The sequence below is a fragment of the Mustelus asterias genome, chromosome 11 (genome assembly GCF_964213995.1).
Source record: "Mustelus asterias chromosome 11, sMusAst1.hap1.1, whole genome shotgun sequence".
Taxonomy (NCBI): Eukaryota; Metazoa; Chordata; class Chondrichthyes; order Carcharhiniformes; family Triakidae; genus Mustelus; species Mustelus asterias.
In genome coordinates, this window is record NC_135811.1 from 90,981,593 (window position 1) to 90,999,830 (window position 18,238).

The 18,238-nt window shown below is 45.6% G+C and overlaps 1 long non-coding RNA gene across 1 annotated transcript in view; it reads left to right on the forward strand.

Annotated features, from left to right (window-relative positions):
• Nucleotides 1-18,238, forward strand: part of LOC144500967 (uncharacterized) — a 40,276-nt gene that overhangs the window by 2,698 nt on the left and 19,340 nt on the right. The window contains exon 2 of the long non-coding RNA XR_013499020.1: nt 7,797-7,874. This is a non-coding gene — a long non-coding RNA (uncharacterized LOC144500967). The remainder of the gene's footprint in view (nt 1-7,796; nt 7,875-18,238) is intronic.

Genomic DNA, 18,238 nt, shown 5'->3' on the forward strand with positions numbered 1-18,238 from the left:
CAATGAGGTCCCAGGAGGGGGTTCCAATACCCAGTGGGTTTCTTGATGTCTGCCTGACAGGACACCAGGGTCCGCCCCCCAGGTGTCCATCTCCATGTTGTTGAACTTGTTATCAGATAAGGTATCTACAGGAACTCTTGGTGACAGAAAGTCTGGCCCGATCTGGGCTTCTAACAATAGACCGATGCATTTCAATGAGGTGCCATGATCTCCTGCTAAGTCTCAAGTAGAATGTAACGACCTTTGGTGGGTGGTTGATGGGTCAGGCGCAGATACATTTGTGTATTGTACAATTGGCCTGCCTGAGGTTTGACTGTGTTTGATTTCAATATGCCCAATTCTTTAATTTAGGATATCCAAGTTTATCAGCCTTAAAACTAGGCCCTCTTTATATCACCACATTCCCTCCTCTTGATCCAATGAGCGTCAGCGAACCGGATCACACAATTCTCACCAAACCATCTCAACAAGCAAGTACCCCGAATCTGGAGTTGACAGCATCATCCCTAACCCACAATAGTACTAACAAATTTAAATGAAGTAAAATAATTTAAAAAACAATAAGCAATCGGGTATATACAAAACAAAGCAATAAACAGTACAAAATGAAGTAAAATAATTTTAAAAACAACAAGAAACAATACGTCAATTGGGTATATACAAAACAAAGCAATAAACAGTACAAAATGACAAGTGACCAAGATGGGAGAGTATCAAGGCTCTTGATTGTAGAGCCTCTCCCGATGTCGGATGGCCCTTGCCGAAATTCCTTAGGACGATAGGGAAGCCGGAGCAGCCTGATTGTTGTTGGAAGAAAACGTGGTTGGAAAACTTCCAAGTTGCTTCTGTAAATCAACCATATACTGGTAACACTGAGCGTAGTAGGTCAACTGGGCATCAACATAGTCATGCAGGCAACGAAGGTGATGAGCATGTGTACTGCTAATTCTTTCAAGCAAAAGTCTTGTGATCTCTGCCTAGCGATCAAATTCACTTTGTGTAATTCGCATTTCCTGTTCTGCTGCTGAACGGGCCTCTGAGTCCTTTGCCTTCTTCAGTCTCACTTTTGCTGCATCTAAATCAAGTCTTTTATTCTGCAAGAGTTTATGTTCTTTAGATATTGTTCTGTAGTCCCCTTCCAGAAAGTTTCTAAGGGATGCCAAAAGGTTGACCTCTGACGAGTGTACTTCCTTCGGGCGTGGGGTGAACCACATATATCCGGGGTATCGTAGGCTGATCTTCTGGTCTTTGGTTGGTGTGGTGTCTGTGGTTCGGTCTGAGACGAGGAGTCCCAGATAACAGGGAAGTATGTAGTTCATTCTGGGGAAGATCAAGGTGGCACCTGTTAATTCTTATTAATACCTGATTCTCTTTTCCTTTTCTTTACTAGAATGTCGTATGATTCCTCTTTTTTTAAAAAAAAAAACAAAGAAATAAGTAAAGGAATAATAAAGGCCCAATTGTGTCATACGAAGGGTAGTGGGGTATGGAGTTTGCAGAGCGTGAAAATAAAATGTTGGGTATGTGGCATATGTCCTTGTTGTTGGAGGACTATGGCACAGTATAACAATAGATTCTTCATCCCACAACCAAACTGTGGTGTGTCGGAAGATTATGACACAGTATAATGTGGGCAGATAAGAAACCCTTTTCAATTGGGTGATGCATGGAGTGGACGGATAAAGCTATGTACAATTTGGACTGTGATGTCCTGATTCTTTCTTAGTGGAGGGAACCTATGTGGGCGGGCTTTGGCTGCCAGGTACCCACTGCATTACCACCTCTGGTAGTGAGCGCCGAGTCAGACGGTTCTGGGAGTCCCGGTACCAGGGGCGCCACAGGGGGTAGGGTTTGCGGGTTCCCCATCCTTTCCGTCGGGGTCCCCTGGGCCGAGGTTTTATTCCTGAAGCCCTGTAAATTGGGGTGGGGACCGAGGTTGCGTGTGCTGTTCCTGGGGATATTGGGTGGGGGTTGATAACCTGGGGTACAGATTGTGGACCGTGCTTTAGGTCCGGTGCTGTGGGGTGAGGGTTGGGGCTTCCTTGTGACTCAAAGACTCCTTCCGGTATTGGTGAAAATTTTGCTGGGAGCCGAATGCCTTCATTTGGTTCACATGATACCACCCGGCTTTCTTGTGGTCTACCATGACCTTGTGTACCAAGGGACTGGCCTTCTTGGTCTTCCACGTATATCCCGCATCCTGTCCTCCTGTTTCCCTCTTGCACCATGGATGACCCATCTACAAAATTTTTTAAACTGTCCTGAGCCTGGGTTTGGCTGATTCCCCTGGCTCCTCCCCCCTTTTGTTTTGGCAAAAATGGCCCCTTGGGGTCTTTTATTGCCGGAACCTGGCATTCATAGGGCTCCCCGCCGTAGGTTAGGTTGTCTGCCAGGAATGTGGGGGTTATAGCTGCTTGTCGGGCCGGTCCTTCAAGGGGCATGGGTCGGGGTCCATCGTCGGGGAACCGCTGAGATGGTCATGTGGGGTAGTTGGGTGGGGCCCTACAGTTCCGGGCGAAATGGTTGGGTTGCCCGCAGGGATAACACTGCGCTTGTGGGCGTGGACCACTGGGCTCAGCTCTATATCGTTCTCGGTGTTGGGGGTTGGGCCTATGTCCTGTGCGGCCTTGTGGGTCCCTGTGTCGGTGATCTGCAAAAGTGTATGGGTGTGCGGGGTTTGCTGGTCCCCTGAAATTTGGTGGTGCCCTACAGTCCCGGGCAAAATGGCTGGGTTGCCCACAGTTATAACATTGTTCCTGTGGGGGTGCATATCTGGGGTTGGTTTTATCTTGTTCCCTGTACCTGGGGTTGGGAATATATCGTGGTTCTGCGCGGGGCTGCGGTTTTCTGTATCGATGATTGGCACGGGTATATGGGGGTGAGTTTCCCAGTCCCCTGTTTCCACCACCCCCTTCATTACGCCAAACCGGGGCCAGGTCTGTGTGGAGCGGGTTCATCAATCCGTGTTTTGTGGACTTGGGGGTGTCTGTTTGTCTGACTTCCCGTTCCCACACACGAGTCATTTTGCGGATGGCCCAGGCTTCTGTGTGTGTATTATCATCGGGATCAAAATTCTCACAGGCTTTCCGACTCCCCTCGGTGGCGTGTGCTATCAAGGTCCGGATCCATGTGGACCGGTGGTGTGCATTTAATTGGACTCGATTTAATTGGCCGAAAACCGCAACACATTGGTTCCATAGTCGGCCAGCATAGGCTGTCGGGTGCTCCCCTCTCTTTTGTTGGCAGTTGTTTAAGCCTTGTACCGGGTCATCCCTATTGTAGCCTATGGCGGCCAGAAAGGCTGCCTTCATTTCATAGAATCATAGAAACCCTACAGTGCAGAAGGAGGCCATTCGGCCCATCGAGTCTGCACCGACCACAATCCCACCCAGGCCCTACCCCCACATATTTACCCACTAACCTACACATCTCAGGACTCTCAGGGGCAATTTTTAACCTGGCCAATCAACCTAACCCGCACATCTTTGGACTGGTAGGGTTCCCCCGGCCACATTCTGGGGTTCGGGTAGGGCGGAACGGATGGCAGGACTTAAACATAACAGAATAAGTTTAACCTCTTCTGCCTTGTCTAGGCTGTTTAAAACACGATATTGGGTAACCTGGTCAAAGAGAGCATGTGGATCCCCGGAGGGTTCAAATACTCCAATCACTTTAGCGATGTCAGTGAGCTATGTCATGGTATATGGAGTTACATAAGTCACATTGTGGTTCCGTCCGTCCTGTCGTTGGGTGGTGACCGGATTCATCGGTACAGGAACCGGATTAGTGACTGGGCTTTTTGGGATGGTACAAGGACTAGGAGCTGAGACTGAGTTTCCCCAGATGGCGGCCGGATTAGGTGGTGCCGTTGTTTCCACTACCGGGAAGGGAGGTGGGGGTCCCCAGTCAGCAGTGACGCTAGTTGTTGCATAATGGCAGGCATCCTCTTCTAAATCCCCCCACTCTACCTCTGGGTCACTATCCCCTGTTTCAGTCGTGTATGCACACATTACCCCCCTTTTTATGGCTAGTTGTGCTTTTAAATCTTCAATCTCGCGCAGGCATTTGGTGTGGTCTGTTGCACGGGCTGTATTTACTTTTCCTGCTTGGTGCAAAACTTTTACTGCAGCCTGTAGGTCGCTGCATTTACGTTTAACTTCCTCTACCTGTTGCAGCACAGCCTCTCTCTCACGGACAGCACGCTGTGCCTTTTGGTAGGCTTTATCACATTGAGCCTGGAATTGGCTCATGTGTATCATATTGATTTGGTTCCTTTCCTCTCGTGTGTTTACCTCCGCTTCCAATTGTTGTATGCACGTGGACTTCCATCGGGCGTACTTAAATGTGAGGATGGTTAGGTACACTATCATAAGTAGGATTCCTATTACAGCCAGTTGTGACAGAATGCGGACCCATGGGTGGATTTGAACATTTGAACCCCAATCCCAGAGGTCCTCCCATGCAGCATGACTGGCCATGATTATTTCCTTTTAGGATTTGTCACTTGAGTACAGGTAAGGGATCAGGGTAGGGGTCCGGTTTTCACTAAATTCCCTCCCGTAGATTTTACCCAAATTCCCTAGATTGTTCTAGTTTTAACTACACAGTTTGTCCACCTTGTGTTACAGACACCGGGTTTATGGCCCAATTTACTGGTTGAATCTGTATTAGTCCTTCACTCACTTAAGACTGGCCGTCACATGGGGCATCTGCCCTCTTAATTCAGGCTCAGACGGAGTGTTGGAGAATACCGGGTTGAAGGTTCGACTTCGGAGCAACGTATTACTTCTTATCGAAGTCCCATCTAGGGTGCCACTGTTGTACCTGTTAATCTCAGATACTTTCAACCAGTTTACTTACTCCAAGGTTTTACCCCGGTGCCCTTATTTGCAAGGTGGACAAAGGACAAACACAAGTAAAGGTTCAACAAGGTTATTAATAATAACACTATTAACCCTTACATTACCCAAATAAAACAAGAGGATACCCCAGATTCAAGTATACTACCCGTAAAGATGGCTTGATTAAACTGCAGGCCCGATTCTCTGAGTCCCTCTGGTCTGTTGTCACGAAGGTGAGTCTCGATGGCAGCTTCTTCCTTCTCTGGTCAGTCTTCCGAATGGTCACAACTGCCTCCCTCGTCGAGTCTTCGCTGCAGTGTGCCTCTGAGTGTGTCCCTTTATCCCCAGCCTGCTTGCCTTTCCAGAAACTTCTCTGGCATCTGGCCAATGAGGTCCCAGGAGGGCGTTCCAATACCCAGTGGGTTTCTTGATGTCTGCCTGACAGGACACCAGGGTCCGCCCCCCAGGTGTCCATCTCCATGTTGTTGAACTTGTTATCAGATAAGGTATCTACAGGAACCCTTGGTGACAGCAAGTCTGGCCCGATCTGGGCTTCTAACAATAGACCGATGCATTTCAATGAGGTGCCATGATCTCCTGCTGAGTCTCAAGTAGAGTGTAACCACCTTTGATGGGTGGTTGATGGGTCAGGCCTAGACACATTTGTGCCTGAGGTTTGACTGTGTTTGATTTCAATATGCCCAATTCTTTAATTTAGGATATCCAATGTTATCAGCCTTAAAACTAGGCCCTGTTTATATCACCACAACCCCATGATCTCTCTGTTCCTCCACATTCCTCAGAACCCTGCCGTTGACCCTGTAATCCGCATTCAAATTTGTCCTACCAAAATGAATCACCTCGCACTTATCAGGGTTAAACTCCATCTGCCATTTTTCGGCCTAGCTCTGCATCCTATCAATGTCTCTTTGCAGCCTACAACAGCCCTCCACCTCATCCACTACTCCACCAATCTTTGTGTCATCAGGAAATCTACTGACCCACCCTTCAGCCCCCTCCTCCAAGTCATTGATAAAAATCACAAATAGCAGAGCACTCAACACTTATCCTTGTGGTATACCGCTGGTAACTGGTCTCCAGTCTGAAAATTTTCCATCCACCATCACCCTCTGTCTTCTATGAGATATGATGTGGAGATGCCGGCGTTGGACTGGGGTAGACACAGTAAGAGTTTTAACAACACGAGGTTAAAGTCCAACAGGTTTATTTAGTAGCAAATGCCATTAGCTTTCAGAGCGCTGCTCCTTCGTCAGATGGAGTGGATATCTGCTCACAAATAAGGCACACAGAGACACAAACTCAAGTTACAGAATACTGATTAGAATGCGAATCCTTACAGCTAATCAAGTCTTAAAGATACAGACAATATGAGTGGAGAGAGCATTAGGCACAGGTTAAAGAAATGTGTATTGTCTCCAGACAGGACAGCCAGTGAGATTCTGCAGGTCCAGGCAAGCTGTGGGGGTTACCGATAGTGTGACATGTACCCAATATCCCGGTTGAGGCCGTCCTCATGTGTGCAGAACTTGGCTATCAGTTTATGTTCAGCGACTCTGCACTGTTGTGTGTCATGAAGGCCGCCTTGGACTTCACGACACACGACGGCGCAGAGTCGCTGAGCATAAACTGATAGCCAAGTTCCGCACACATGAGGACGGCCTCAACCGGGATCTTGGGTTCATGTCACACTATCGGTAACCCCCACAGCTTGCCTGGACCTGCAGAATCTCACTGGCTGTCCTGTCTGGAGACAATACACATTTCTTTAACCTGTGCCTAATGCTCTCTCCACTCATATTGTCTGTCCCTTTAAGACTTGATTAGTTGTAAGGATTCACATTCTAATCAGTATTCTGTAACTTGAGTTTGTGTCTCTGTGTGCCTTATTTGAGAGCAGATATCCACTCCATCTGATGAAAGAGCAGCGCTCTGAAAGCTAATGGCATTTGCTACTAAATAAACCTGTTGGACCTTAACCTCGTGTTGTTAAAACTCTTACTCATTCTATGAGATAGCCAGTTACTTATCCAATCAGCCAAATCTCCCTCTATCGCACACCTCCTTACTTTCTTCATGAGCCGACCATGGGGAACCTTATCAAACGCCTTACTAAAATCCATGTATACGACACCAACTGTTCTACCTTCATCTACACACCTAGTTACCTCCTCAAAGAATTCAATCAAATTTGTGAGGCAAGACTTACCCTTCACGAATCCATGTTGACTATCCCGGATTAAGCTGCATCTTTCCAGATGGTCATAAATCCTTTCCCTCAGGACCTTTTCCATTAACTTACCAACCACCGAAGTAAGACTAATTGGCCTATAATTACCAAGGTCATTCCCATTTCCTTTCTTGAACAGAGGAACAACATTCGCCACTCTCCAGTCTTCTGACACCATCCCTGTGGGCAGTGAAGACTCAAAGATCAAACCCAAAGGCTCTGCAAACTCACCCCTTGCCTCCCAAAGAATCCTAGGATATATCCCATCTGGCTCAGGGGACTTATCGATCCTCAGATTTTTCAAAATTGCTAATACATCTTCCCTCAGAGCATCTACCTCCTCCAGCCTATCAGCCTGTATCACACTCTCATCCTCAAAAACATGGCCCCTCTCCTTGGTGAACACTGAAGAAAAGTATTCATTCATCGCCTCTCCTATCTCTTCTGACTCCACTCATAAGTTCCCACTACTGTCCTTGACCAGCCTTAACCTCACCCTGGTCATTCTTTTACTTCTCACATAAGAGTAAAATAATGAAGCAGCACATTTATGATTTCATCGATGTTTAATGGGATAGCTCAACAGCAAATACATCACACGAGGCTGTGAGATGGAGTGCAGTAAGACGAAGTGCTTGATTACAGGAACTTGCTAAGTGACAGAATTTGATTCAGTGACGGAGGAGGCGCTGTATGGTCTTTTATAGAAAAGGAGTGGTCCAAGCAGGGCCTGAAGACAATGCGAACCGAATACTGAAGCCCAAAGGCATTTATTAAGTGTGTAGGTAGGTGATTGGTGTGTTTTGCATTCTCCACCCACCCCTTCCAATCTGGGGCAGTAATGTTATCCTTACCTGGCGTGGCCTGCATGTGACACAATGATGTGGTTAACTCTTAATGCCCTCTGAAATGGCCTCGCAAGCCACTCAGATCTATTGAACTGCTAAAAAGTCTACAGGAAGGATTAGAATTCGATGGATCATCAACCTTGGCATCAGAAATGATAACAGCAAACCCAGCTCTGGTTAAATGAAAGAACTGTTTCACAGGCTAGTCAAGCAGCAACTTGACATAGTCATACTCATAGAAGTCATACTCACCCTGCAGACAATGCCCCTGACACCACAATTGTAATTCCTGGGCATGTCCTGTTGACAAAACATTAGTCAGTCCCCAAGTTGTATTAGCCTATTGGATGCATTACCTTGACAGAGCAGAATTGACCGACATGACTGTAATGTAAAGTCGAGTGTTCAGGAATACGTTCAAAATAACATTTTCTAGATATTGAACTAGCGCCCTCATTACAAGTGGTCCTTTCGTCAAATATAGGGTACTGATTATGGGTGGTCTATTGCTAACGAAATGAACACGTTCCACGTAACCATTAATTCTATAACCCCAAAATTAATTATAAATATTTGAACCCAAACTTGAAGCTTCAGTTTCAATAGGAAGACTTGTTAGATTCTTATAGATTGACCTGCTGTCAACCTAATGAATCTTACTCAGGGATTAAGATAATACTACTTTAATATTTGATGGATATCCTTACTTAATGGCTTTTTGCAATCTTATATCAGTCACAAGTAAAGTTTATTTGTTTGATTCTCTTATAGAAATTGGAACTAGTTGTCTTTTCAGGATTTATTTAGCTTTGCTAATTACACTTTTTCAACTTCTTGCATGCTTTCTTATTGAAATTGTGTGTATTCTTACAATTACAATTAATTTCAATTGTCTCATTAAATCTTCTGTATCAAACGCTCAGTGAAAACCCAACTCCTATTCCACTATTAGTTACTGAGGAGTTAAAAAATAAAATATTGTGGATACTGGAATCTGAAACAAAAACAGAAAATGCTGGAAATCTCAGCAGGTCTGACAGCATCTGTGGAGAAAGAATAAAGTGAACGTTTTGAGTCTGGATGACCGTTCATCAGAGCTCAGGAGTTAACCCAGGCCCTTAAAATATTTGGGAAAATTACAACTACCTGAAATGTTATTGAAATTTAGACTATTGGGAAGAAGATTCATTTTCTTCCCTGCACCGTGGGGAGGTAATGGCACAGTGATATTGTCACTGGACTAGTAATCCGGATCCAGGATAATGCTCTCGGGACTCTGGTTCAAATCCCACCATGGCAGATGGTGAAATTTAAAGTCAAGAGAAATCTGGAATTAAAAGGCTAATGATGACTATGAAACCATTATTGATTGTTGTAAAACCCATCTGGTTCACTAATATCATAGAGTCATAGATGTTTACAGCATGGAAACAGCCCCTTTGGCCCAATTTGTCCATGCCCTTTAGGGAAGGAAATCTGCCGTCTGGCCTACATGTGACTTGAAATTCATAACAATATGATTGACTCTTAACTGCCCTCTGAAATGGCAAAGCAGACCACTCAGTTCAAGGGCAATCAGGAATGAGCAATAAATGCTGGCCCAGCCAGCAATGCCCACATCCCATGAAAAACTTTTTAAAAACTATGTGGCAGGTGAGATGCACTGGAATCAAAAAGTATTCATGAGTCTGGCAGCCTCTGGCCAACGTTAAGGGAGGTTAATCAGGAGGTAAAGCTGATTTTGTTTGCACCGAAATAAGGAACTAGGATTGTAAAACCAATCACCTCTCCTGTCTTCTTGTAATACCTTTGCAGTCCATCGCCCCTGAAACCTTGCTACTCCTTTACAAGTCCGTCCCACTGTACCTCTGCACCGATTACAGGTTTCACACCCCAAGCACCACCCACTGCTCATTACACACATACACAACCACCAGCTGCTGGTGATGCCTCCATCATTGTACAGATGTTCGTTCACCTGTATGGGGTAAACACAACTCATTTATTAGAAAATCCCAGCATCGGTGGAGAGAGAATAAAGCCAACGTTTCGAGTCTGGATGACAAAGGATCAACCAGACACAAAACGTCGACTCTGTTCTCTATTTGCTCTCCACACATACTGTCAGACCTGCTGAGATTTTCCAGCATTTTCTGTTTCTGTTTCAGATTCCAGCCTCCGCAGTAAATTGCTTCTGTACAATTCGTTTATTTACAGGTTAAAACTATGCAAAGGCTTGCAGTCTCATGGCTGCAATCAGATCCCAAGATGACTCTAAGTAGAGAAGCCCGCGCTTACCAGGGTGATGCCCTCCTTGCTCCCCGTTAGTTCTCTGGGTCATGTGTCCCTTACTCTGCAAATTGATCATTAAAGGGATAATCACCAGTAATCTGATTACCGCCCACTGTAACCCCACCCTCAGAGATTTTCCACTACCAGCCAGTAATGGCCTTCATTCCCAACTCCTTCAAGCCAATATAGCCTTTCAGAATGGCTGGCTAAAAGAGATGACACTGAGGTCTTGACTGGTTGTTGCTGCCCCATGAATCTCATGAGCCATGAGAAATGGGAACCATTCAGCCCCTCGAGCCTGCTTCACCATTCAATAGGATCATGGCTGATCCAACATTCCATTCCCGATGTAGAGTTTTCCATGTGATTCTTTGTCTTCTCTGAAGTGTGTTCTTTCAGGGCACACTTGCGATGGTGGGTCTCTGAGTTATCGCTGAAGGCAAAGGGCTGAAACATGTGTCTTTATCTTAAACTTCTCACATTCTTCCAGAAATTTCTCTGGCACTCAACCAATGGTGTAACCGGAAACTGATCATGTTGTTCACCCAGGCCAATGGAGTTACCCACAGACAACTCCATAATGCTTAGTTTAAATGCCATATAGGTCACATAGCCTTAACCTATATATATATGGGTAGCATGGCTCCACTATGTCTACCTTAACCCAAACAACTATCCTTATTCGGTCAGCACAGAAAGTGTCAGGTCACAGTCTACAGGCCAGGTCGCAACTTGCAGCAACTTTATGACCTGCATCTGTTTTTGATTATAACTTGACCAGAAATCCCAGCATGCTTGACTCTCATTGTCACAATTGCTCTTACAGCTAATATTGCCATTATTGCTGAAATGATTGTTGTAGCCGATTCTTTGACCACAGTCCCTCCTCTTGATCATGGAGTGTAAAGCAAAATGGATCATAGACTATGACCAAACATTCTCTCAACCAGATAGTAATAGAACTCAGCTAAGCCCACTATTAACATACTATGGACATTAAGTTAAGTTACATTTATTTATTTGTCACAAGGAGGCTTACATTAACACGGCAATGAAGTTACTGTGAAAATCTCCTAGTCGCTACACTCCAGCACCTGTTTGGGTACACAGAGGGAGAATTTAGCATGCCCTATGCACCTAACCAGAACATCTTTTGGACTGTGGGAGGAAACTGGAGAACCCGGAGGAAACACATGCAGACACGGGGAGAGCGTGCAGACTCCGCTCAGGCAGTGACCCAAGCCAGGAATCAAACCCGGGTCCCTGGTGCTTTGAGGCAGCAGTGTTAACCACTGTGCCACTGTGTTACCTTTACAATAGCGAAACTCTTGTTTATGTAACAGAAATTCCATATTCAAATGTTGTGTTATCTCCCTTTTCCATCTCATGAACTGAACTGTAAACATCATCAAATATATTAAAGTACGTGAGATGATTAATAATGTAACAGGTGACATAAGACGAACCCATGAATAAATTTATACAACTGTACCCCAATCCCATATATTATCCCACCATGTGTTTCCCTTGATACCTTTAATTCCCTCTTCAATTCCCTTAAGTTTCTTGTTAAATCTTTACATATGTTTTAAATACTTCTCCCAGCTATTGTCTTAATTTTCAACTCATTGTCTAGTTTTGGAATATCTGCCAAATAATTTTCTCAATATTCATTCAAATATCCCTCAAGTCTTCAATGATAATCTCTAACAAGTACATCAATGAGGTCAATTGTCTAATCCTGGCTAAAACCACAGACGCGGTGATGGAATAGGGCAAATTTCTGTACTGTAATGTATCTCTACTTCATCAGTGTGTACACAATACGTCCAATCTCCTGTATACCCTTCTTTACATATAACCTTTCATTTATCTCTATCTTCCAGGTACAATTAACCTCCTTTCCCAATCTAACCCCACAGTTAGTTCAGTCAGTCTCATAAATAGGATAGGGACATATTATTAACTGGTCACTTTTTTTCACCGCTCTACACCAGATCCTACTCGTACTCCATCCCAGGAGACCTTAAATAAACAAAAGGTCCATTAACTCTACAAAGTAACACATTCCCAGCTAAAATCAGTTTTTATCCTGCATTCTTAGCATGTGCTGCATGTTTCCCAGGCAGATTGACTCTTGTAACAGAACACTGCCTCTTAAAGCAGTCTACAGAAAAATAAAATAAATCAAAATTGCGCAGTATCATCACAACATGGACTGCTTCCATGTTCTGTGGAGTTGTGGACGCACTGCTGAACATTGTGCAATCATCAGTGAACATCCCCACTCCTGATCTTATGAAAGAAGAAAGATCATTGATGAAGCAGCTGAAGATGGTTGGGTCTAGGACATGACCCTGAGGAACTCCTGCAGTGATGTCCTGGAACTGAGATGATTGACCTCCAACCAGCACAGCTATCTTCTTTTGTGCCAGGTATGACTAGAAGCAGTGAAGGTGTTTGCCCTGATTCCCCTTGGCTTCAATTTTGCTCGGGCTCCTTGATGCTGCATTCAGTCAAATGTTGCACTGATGTCAAGGGCAGTCACTCTCACCTCTGGAATTCAGCTCTCTTGTCCATGTTGGAACCAAAGTTGTAATGAGGTCAGGTGCTGAGTGACCTTGGCAGAACCCAAACTGAGTGTCATAATAGCGTTGTTGATGTTTCTTCCGACCACTTTACTGATGACCGATAGTAGACTGGTAGGTACTAATTGGCTGGGTTGGATTTGCCCTGCTTATTGTATGCAGGAAATACCTGGGACATTTTCCACATTGCTAGGTAGATGCGAGTCTTGTTACTGTCCTCAAACAATTTGGTTAGGGGCACAGCAAATTCTGGAGCACAGGTGTTGATGGCGTACCCAAGGTGACCAGTACTGTCAGGAAAGCTCAAAGACAATAAAAGACTCACAAAGCCAGTGTTTCTAAATCAAAGACGTAACTTTATTAAACTAGCAGCTGCTAGGAGATCATCAGAGGGTCGAGCCAGCTCTCGGGTGGAGCAGCCAGACCTCTCTGAATAGATCTGACCTTTATAATTCTAAACAGAACAATTACAGGTTTTCTTATCTTTCATTCCCACCTTACATTAGCTTAAAATCAATCATCTTTAATATACACATACCAATAATAATTCCTGTCACGCACCTAAGCCAATTGCATTTTACCATCCAGCAGATAACTGGGAAGACCATCACCTGCAAGTTCCCCTCCAAGCCACTTGCCATCCTGACTTGGAAATATATTGCCGTTCCTTCGCAGTCACTGGATCAAAATTCTGGAATTCCCTCCCTAATGGCATTGTGGGTCAAACCACAGAACATGGACTGCAGCGATTCAAGAAGGAAGCTCACCACTACCTTCTCAAGGGCAACTAGGGATGGGCAATAGATGCTGGCCAGCCAGCAATGCCTATGTCACACAAATGAATAAAAAAAAGCATAATGATATCTCATTCGTCCATGAAATCCAGATGCTAACTCCCATCTTGGCTAAAGTCACTTCCCCATTGCCAGGTTACCTAGACGCTCATTATAGGGGTCAAAATGAATGTTCCTACCTGATCATTGCTAAACTGGATAGATACATACGTGATCCCACATCTGGGCATGCATCCATCCTGGGTCTGGACAATGAATACACCTATTCATAAAGTTGCAATATGTGTTCCCGCATAAGGAACTTTCTGATATGAATTTTGCTAACTGTAGTGTTCCCAGGACTTTGGTTCTGAACTATTCACCTTTCCCATCACACCTTGCGGTAACTTGCCTTCGGCTGAAGTGGACAATAATTCATACAATACTTAAAATACATTTAAATTAGCAGCATATACATTTTAAATCATAATTACTTATTTAATATTCTTACTGCATTCACATGTGTGTAAACTATTCTCTTGTTAGCTTATAATCTTGTTTAAAGAATCATTTAACTCTTTGCTGGTAGTCCTGTCAGTGCCTTAATGTATACTGTCTAATAACCTTGTTAACTTGTTAGAAATTTCCCACATCAGCAGGTCTTCAGCACTATTGCTGGAATATTGTCAGGGCCCATAGCATTTCCAGTATTCAACACCTTCTGCCGGTTCTTGATATCACGTGAAGTGAATTGAATTGGCATCTTGATGCTGGAGATCTCCAGCGGAGGCCGAGATGAATCATCTACTGGTCACTTCTGGCTGAAGATTGCTATGAACGCTTCAGTCTTATCCTTTCCAGTGATGTACTGAGTTCCTCTATCATTGAGGATGGGGATATTTGTGGAGCCTCTTGTTCCAGTGAGTTGTTTAATTGTCTACTCTCATTTATGACTGGATGTGGTAGGACTGCAAAGATTAGATCTGATCTGTTGGTTGTGGAATTATTTAGTTTGGCCTATTATTAGTTGCTTATGCTGTTTGGCATGCAAGTACTCCTGTGTTGTAGCTTCACTAGGTTGGAAACTCATTTTCAGATATGTCTGGTGTTGCCCTTGACATGCTCTCCTGCCTCTTGATTGAACCAAGGTTGAACCCCTAGCTAAGTGGTGATGGTAGAGTGGGGATATGCCGGGCCATGAGATTACAGATTGTGGTTGAATACAATTCTACTGAATTCCCATGGATATCCAGTCTTGAGCTGCGAGATCTGTTTGAAGTTTAGGATGGTATCCTTAATGTGAAGACAGGACTTTGTCTCCACAAGGACTATGCAGTGGTCACTCTTACCATACTGTCATGGACAGATGCATCCACAGCAGGCAAGTTGGTGAGGATGAGATCAAGTATGCTTTTCCATCTTATTGCGTCCCTCATCACTTGCATACTAATTTTTTGCAATCCAGAACACTCTGCATTTCAGAGCTCTGCAATCTCTCACCATTTATATAACATGCTTCTTTTTTATTCTTCCTGAAAATATTTTCCCATGTTATATTCCATTTGCCAGTGCTTTGATCACTCAATTAATCAATCTATAGCCGTTGTGGCCTCCTTATGTTCACTTCACAACTTACTTTCTTATCTATTTTTTGTGTCATCAACAAATTTAGCAACCATACTGTTAGAATGTAGCCAATGATAACATTGGATATGGTGTAGTGTGACCAATGATAACATGCTGTAAGGGTTAGCTGACCCAGTAAACTATGTAACCAATGACAAAATGATGTGGTGGTCAGCTGACCAGCTGACAGTATAAATAAGAAGCTGCTGGGGTTTGTGGGAGCTTGGAATGGCCCAGGGTGAGGCCTTAAGTGTTGGAGTAATTAAGTTTCTTTCTCAAACCTGATTTATAAGTTTTATTTTATTGCCTACAACTGAAGAATTACTTCTGGTTGTTCAACACATGCCTTAGTCACTCCCTCCAAGTCAGTTATATAAATTGTTAAAAGTTGGGGCCGCAGCACTGATTAGAGAGCACTGCAGCACTGCAGAGAGAGAGATTTGGATGAGTGAGTGGGCAAGGATCTGGCAGATGGAGTATAACGTTGACAAGTGTGAGGTTATCCACTTTGGAAGGAATAATAGTAAAATGGACTATTATTTAAATGGTGCAAAATTACAACATGCTACTGTGCAGAGGGACCTGGGGATCCTTGTGCATGAATCGCAAAAACTCAGTTTGCAGGTGCAGATCAAGAAGGCAAATGGAATGTTGGCCTTTATCGCGAAGGGGATGCAGTATAAAAGCAGGGAGGTCTTGCTGCAATTGTACAAGGTACTGGTGAGGCCGCAACTAGAGTACTGTGTGCAATTTTGGTCCCCTTATTTGCGAAAGGATATATTGGCCTTGGAGGGAGTTCAGAGAAGGTTTACCGGGTTGATACTGGAGATGAGGGGGTTAGCTTATGAGGAGAGATTGAGTAGATTGGGCCTGTACTCGTTGGAGTTTAGAAGGCTGAGGGGAGATCTTACAGAGACATAGAAGATAATGAAGGGGCTAGACAGGGTAGAGGCAGAGAGATTCTTTCCACTTAGAAAGGAAACAAGAGCTAGAGTTCACAGCCTCAAAATAAGGGGGAGTCAGTTTAGAACAGCGTTGAGGAAGAACTTCTTCTCTCAGAGGGTAGTGAATCTCTGGAATTCTCTGCCCATTGAAGCAGTGGAGGCTACCTCGTTAAATATGTTTAAGTCACAGGTAGATAGATTTCTGATCAATAAGGGAATTAAGGGTTATGGGGAGCGGGCGGGTAAGTGGAACTAAACCACTATCAGATCAACTATGATCTTATTGAATGGCGGGGCACGCTCGAGGGGCTAGATGGCCGACTCCTGCTCCTATTTCTTATGTTCTTATTAGGGTGACCATTTCCAAATTTCCAAAAAGGAGGACATTGCACACTCACACACACACAGGCCCCAGCTGCCCGCCAACAACAACAACAACATCCGCTCAGCCAGCCTCCCCGCGTCGCGTCATCATCGGAAACCGTCCGGAAACAGCCGAGCGCACCGTTGCGTCATCCTCGGCGGCCTCTCCACCCCCCCCCCCCCCCCCCCCCCGCCTCCCGAGTCAGCTTCGGCCAACCGCCGGAAATAGCTGAAGATCTCCGGGAGAGTTGCTCCGACCGATTCCACCCACCCCCAACACGTCATCTCCGGCAGTCTTCCCCTCCCCGAGTCAGCTTTGGCCAACCTCCGAAAATAGCCGAAGATCTCCGGGAGAGCCGCTCCAACTGATTCCATCCACCCACACACTGCGTCATCTTTGGCAACGTGCCGGCTCAGACCAGAACGTCATCGCGTCACCATCCGAGCTCCCCCCAAGACTCATCTTCGGATCCCTCCGGAAACAACCGAGCGCTGGGACACTCGCCCATTGCGTCAGCTTCGGCAAACGCCTCCACACAGCCGAGAACGTCACCACCCACCCGAGCATTCCCGACTCATCTTCGGCGTCCGATTGGAATGAGCCGAGGGCACTGCGTTCCGACCGAGCACTGGGTCATCTTCGGAGGTGCGGAGATTGCGTCACCAGCCTTCGGGCACTCCACGGAACGAAGCTGACTTCGGAAATCCTCTGGAAAGAGCCGAGCGCCTGCCATTTTTTAGTCAGACCCAAAAAAGGAGGACAAATTAATGTCCCGCTCGAGGTGGTGCCGGACGGACGACAGAGTGCTCAAAAGCCAGACTGTCCGGCCTAAAGCCGGACGTCTGGCCTCCCGAGCACTGATCCCTGTGGTGCACCACTCGTAACATCTTGCAACTAGAAAATGACCTATTTTTGCCAAATCTCTGTTTCCTGTTGGCTAGCCGATCATCTACCCAAACCAGTGTTACTCTTTGCATCATAAACTTTTATTTTCCACAATAACCTTTGAAGTGGCACTTCACCAAATGCCTCCTCGAAAAATAAGTTCAGCACATCCACTGAATCCCTCATATCCACAGCACTTGTTACTTCCTCAACGAACGCCAGTAAGTAACTTGGCTAAACATTATTTCCCTTCCACAAAACCATGTTGACTCTGCCTGATTACATTGAGTATTTCCAAGTGTTCTAACATTTTTCTATTGAAAGATGTCGGGGGCGATTCTCCTGGCTGGGAGATAAGTGGAGGCCGTGCAGCGGGCTTCCCACTGGATGCCATGGCCTCTGCTTATCTCTGGCCGCCGGATTTCTGGCGTCGTCAGCTCCGCGCCAGAAATCGGTGAAATCTCCGGACCCACTAGCCTCTACCCCTCCCCCCGCCAGGAGTGTTTCACTCCAGCAGTGTTTACAACAACTCTCCACCAGCAGGGAGCTGGCGGCCTGACCCTGCTGGAGTGAAGAGGGGCCATGGAGGCCCCCCCTGGAGGTCGGGGCTAAGGGGGGGGTGCCCCAGGCAGTGCCAGCCTGGCCCACTGGGACTCCCCAAGGCGCAAAGTGGCAATGCCAAAGGGACACCTTGGCACTGCCCATCAGGCATCGGGCAGTGCCAAGGGGATGGGGCCAGAGGGGGATGGGTTCTATTGCAGAGGCGGGGCCTCTCGATGGAAGATCGTGTGGGGGGGGGGGCGGGGTACCTGCTGTCGCTTTGCACTTC